This window comes from Theropithecus gelada, chromosome 20 (genome assembly GCF_003255815.1).
Source record: "Theropithecus gelada isolate Dixy chromosome 20, Tgel_1.0, whole genome shotgun sequence".
Lineage (NCBI taxonomy): Eukaryota > Metazoa > Chordata > Mammalia > Primates > Cercopithecidae > Theropithecus > Theropithecus gelada.
The window spans coordinates 58,156,472-58,161,827 of record NC_037688.1 but is presented as its reverse complement, the minus strand read 5'-3'; positions in this window follow the sequence as shown (position 1 = coordinate 58,161,827).

The following is a 5,356-nucleotide window of genomic DNA, read 5'->3' as shown; positions in this document are numbered from 1 at the left end:
AGATTACCAGCAGCATTTATATGGTTGATCACTCATCCATCTCTCCAACACCCGCCTTACTTCACTTTCCAAGAACGTGTATTATTTGTATTGCTAATCCACACCATTGGTTACTCTTTATCCTTGCATGCTGGTTACACCTCACTTTCCAGGTTCTTCAGTCCTTTATGCATTTTTATTACTAGGTAACCTTAAACATTCTCATGGTTTTAGACACTCTCTATGCTGGTGACTACAAATTGCACATTTTTAGCCAAGAGCTTTCTCTTGAACTCCAGATTCTTATATCGAAGTACCATTTGGGAATATCATAGGCATCTCAGTCTTAATACATCCAAATCAAATTTCAGACGTCCTAAATCATCCTAACTTGTTTCTCCCGATGTTTCTCCATTTGAGTAAATGACTACTTTGCCTTTCCAAGCCAAAATCTGTATTCACTCTTGCTCCTTTCTTTCACTTATACTTTGCATATAATTTAAAAGCAAATATGTCCAGAATCCAGCTACCTCTCATCACTCCCATTTAGGGCTGTTAGATTTTGCAAATAGTTGCATAAGATATATTTATGCTAAACATTTGCATTTATCTTCCTGGTTCTTTTGAGGTCTCCCCATAGTGGTCCACCTTTCACCAGTTTAGTCCCTTTTCTATTTGTAATTTATTCTGCATCTGGGGCCGTGTTAACTGACAAGGGAAACTGATTATATCATCCCCTTACTAACACACTACTTGTGTAATACCTATATTAGTCACTTACTTCTTTAAGTGGAAGTGACAGGCAGCACAACTCAACTACGATTCAGGACTAAAGGGAATTGACTGGCTCATGGAACAGATTTACAAAAGGTGGCTGGCTTGAGGTATAATTATATCTAATAATTTAATAATATCAGCAAGTGTTCTGTTTTTCAACCCCATCCTTTTTACCCCCTCTGTCTTTCGGCATTTTAGCTCTGATGATCTCTTTTTTACTTCATTCTTAGCGTTTTTTTTGGCATGAGATCATTACAGCTGCTTGTAGTCTAACCTGCATTACTCCTAACAATTCCACAGAAGAAAGCATTTTTGTAAGGGCTCCATCAAAAAAAAAAAAAAATGGGTCACGTGGTCACTCAGAAACTAATCGCTGTGGCCATGGATCTGGAACACTCTCAGAGTCTGGCTTAAGTCACCCTCAGGGACTGGGAAGAGCCAGCCCCTATCCTTATGACTTGGGAAACATAATTATTGAATGGAGGTGCATGATTCCAAAAGGAGATCCTGGAAAAACCAATTTTCCAACCAGTTTTCCAACCCAGCCTGGTTTCCTTTTGCCGCCTTTCTCCCAGGTGGGGAACAGCATATAGCAAAGTGGGGAGTGTGCAGGAACAATGGGGACTTAGAGCCAGTAGCTTCTGCCATCCAGATGGCACAGGCTGTTGGCCATTTTTGCCCAACGGAATATTTTTCATGATTCCTTGTTTCCTGCATGATAGATTCCAAATGCCCTGGCTTAGTGCTTAAGGACTTGCACAGTCTGTCCTCAAACCATCCCCCTCCAGCCTTTTCTCTGGCAACTACTGCCTACTCAATGCTCCTGCTACACTGATTCTTCATCGTACCCTACACAGTTTCTGCTATACTTGTACTTGTAATATCTTCCCTACACCAATCCTTTCTTTCTATGCACAACATTACTCATGCTTAATGCTTTAAGACCTGGCTGAAATATACCTTTCGTGATTCCCTTAATGCTTTAAGAGCTGGCTGAAATATACCTTCCCTGATTCCCCAGCTGAACTGGTTGTCCCATCCTCTGCATTTTAAATGCTCTACCATACCACTTAAGATCATGCAACGCCACTTCTCTGAGCCATCGTTTTCCACTAGACTGTGAGCTCCTTGGAGGTAGGAATGTCTCATTCATCTCTGTCTCCCTGATGCCTGGCGCTGGGATTGATACAGGAATTGTTGAACAAAGGGACGAATGAAAGGTTTACCAATCAAGTAAATGCATTATTTAATGACGAGAGCACCAGGCAGAGTCTTCAATCTTCATTTAAGCCCTCCTTCCCACCTCTTTATCTAGCTTTCCCAGCTGTGGCCTCTTTATCCACTGAGCTTACTGATCTCTTATAAAGAGGTAATATGACCAACAAATGAAAGAGAAGAGCTGCTCACACTTCTGAAGAATGAGAAACTTCCTACTTTCACTGTATATGTTTCCAGGTTATGATGGGCATCTGACTTTTCATCTGAAAACCTCATTAAAGGCCTCAAGAGGTAAGATAAACAGTCTGGGAAAGACAGTTTTTGTCTCTTTTTGCAACTCTTTGGAGATTCCACAACCTCATTTGATGCTCCTTTTAGCATTTTATCATCATGGGTAAGAACTCCTTTATGTCTAACTAAATGCCATCAGTGTGTAGAACTTCTTTATCTTAAGGTGGGTTTCTTGAACACTTTAACAAATGTCAGGTGCTCTTCCCTCTACCTGAAGTGCTCTCTGCCAGATATACCTGTGACTTATTGCCTCACCCCATCGGGTTCCTGTTCAAATGTTCCCATCTCAGAAAGGCCTTCCCCATTGACTCCATGTAACATCATGACCCTTCCACCCTGGACAGCTGTTCCTTTAACCTGGAGTACTTTTGTTCATAGTACCTGTTGCTGTAACACAGCATACATTACCTTTATGTGTTCAATTGCTTTCTACCTAGCCAGGCATAGCGGCACACAACTGTAGCCCTAGACACTCGAGAGACTGAGGTGGGAAGATCCCTTGAGGCCAGGAGTTTGAGGTCACAGTGAGATATGATCATGCCACTGCACTCCAGCCTGGGTCACAGAGCCAGACCCTGTTTAAAAAAAAAAAAAATTGCTTACTATGTGTCTCTTCCACTAGAACATAAGCCATAGGAGGCCAGGGACCCACTGGCTCTTGTGTCACTCTATTCTGTGCTCCTAGAGTAGTGCTTGGCCTAAAGTAAGCACTCTGTAAATATTAGCCAAGTGAATGAAGAATATCACACACTACACGGATGACGGAACTCTATTTTACCCAGCAACTCTATGAGGTAGGCTGTAATGTCATTCCGTTTTACAGGTGAGGAAACTGCAAACCACATGAGTTAAGACATCACCTTCAGGTTACGTAACTAAGACGTGGCAGAGTCAAGACTCCATTCCAGGGTCTAGTTGAGCATTTCTCCCTTTGGGGCTTCTCTGGGCTTCACTAGGTAAGCAGAGATGGGATTTTGCATCCATCTCAAGTGCATAGTGGGACATTTGTCCATTATACTAGCCATCCACTCTCTGTCACCATGGAGGAAAGAGATGTACGGAGCTATTGCTGGACTGACACAGCTGAGCTATGATACTGACTTAACTTTGCAGCCTGAAGCTTATAAATCGTTTTTCAATCCATGATGTCATTTGACTCCGATTTAGGTTATGAACCCCATTCTGCAGAATAGAGAGTTAAGTAATCTGTCTCAGGAAGTTTTCCAACCCAGCCTGGTTTCCTTTTGCCCCCTTTCTCCCAGATGGGGAACAGCATATAGCCAAGTGGGGAGTGTGCAGGAACAATGGGGACTTAGAGCCAGTAGCTTCTGCCATCCAGACGGCACAGGCCGTTGGCCATTTTTGCCCAATGGAATTTCTTGAAAGTACTTAACTTACTTAACCTTCTTGATAAAGCCCATTCCATTTGCAGAATGCCTTCTCCTCCTTTCAAACAGTCATTACATTGTATATTGCATTCCAACAGAGAGGCAATTTCTCATGGACAGCCAGCATTGCTAAAGATGACCTTGGGAAGAGGCCCCCAGATGACATTATTCTAGCTAATGCTCCCTGGATCCTTGCTCTTACTATGCACTTGGTTTTCAGAGAGTGAACATCACCCCGAGGGAAATGACCACATCTTATCAGAGATGACTTTATTAGACCATGGGGGAATGGCCCAAATAACCTGTTACTCAGGAAGATTACTAGAGTGTACCACTGTGAAACAATTAATTCCAATACTTTCAAAAATTGAAGTTAAGAAATACAAGGGATATTGGGGATACATTTTGGGTTGGACAGTCCAAACATTTGTATGGTACATAATGGTTGTCCTCAGACCAAATTCAGCTTGCAGAACTATTGTGTATGGCCTGCACCATTCTGTTGCTTTTCTACTGAGTTGCTTGTAGGGAAGGTGCAGGCTACCACTTTACCCCTATCCCCACAAGCTCTTAGATTCTTACACCAACCTGCTTTACAATATGTGTCTGCCCCAAAGGGTTCATGATTTAATAATATAGATAGGGAGTTTTGATGAAGCAAAATAACGAGTTTTCTAGGTTTATCATTCATAGAATTAAAAATAGAACCAGCATTCGTAGCTGGGCATGGTGGCATGTGCCTGTAGTCCCAGCTACTTGGGAGGCTGAGGCACAAGAATCACTTGAACTTGGGAGGTGGAGGTTGTAGTGAACCAAGATTGCACCACTGCACTCCAGCCTGGGCAAAGAAGTGAGACTGTCTTAAAAAAAAAAAAAAAAAGAACTAGCATTGGATCCAGCTAGCCCGCTACTGGGTATCTATTCAAAGGAAAAGAATTCATTGTATATAAAAGATGCCTGCATTCGCATGTGTATTGCAGCACTATTCACTATAGCAAAGATATGGAATTAACCTAAGGGTTCATCCACAGATAATTGGATACAGAAAATGTGATGAGTGTGTGTGTGTGTGTGTGTGTGTGTACATACCATATATTGTATGTATACACAATATATACATATATACATAATATATTGTGTATGTATACACTATTATACACATACACATAGAGTGTGAAATAATGGACACTGAAGACTCAGAAAGATGGGGGAGTGGGAGAGGTGAGGGATGAGAAATTGCTAAATGGGTAGAATGTACAATGTTTGGGTAATGGTTATACTACAAGCCCAGACCTTACCACTATGCAATATATCCATGTGATAAAACTGCACTTGTACCCCTTAAATTTATACAAATTTTACATATACATATACATAAAATTTATATACTATATAGAGTAATATATACTATTATTATATAATATATAAATATATAATATATAAATTTATGTATTACATATGTATTATATATTACTATATAATATAGATATTATATATAGTATATAGTATATTATATATAGTATACTACATATAGTATATTATAGTAATACATAATACAAATGTTATATATAATAAATACACAATGTATATATAAATAAATACACAAAATTTATATAATATATAATTTATAATTTAAATTTATAACATACATTTATAATATATAAATATATAATATGTAAATTTGTATATTATATGCAGTAATA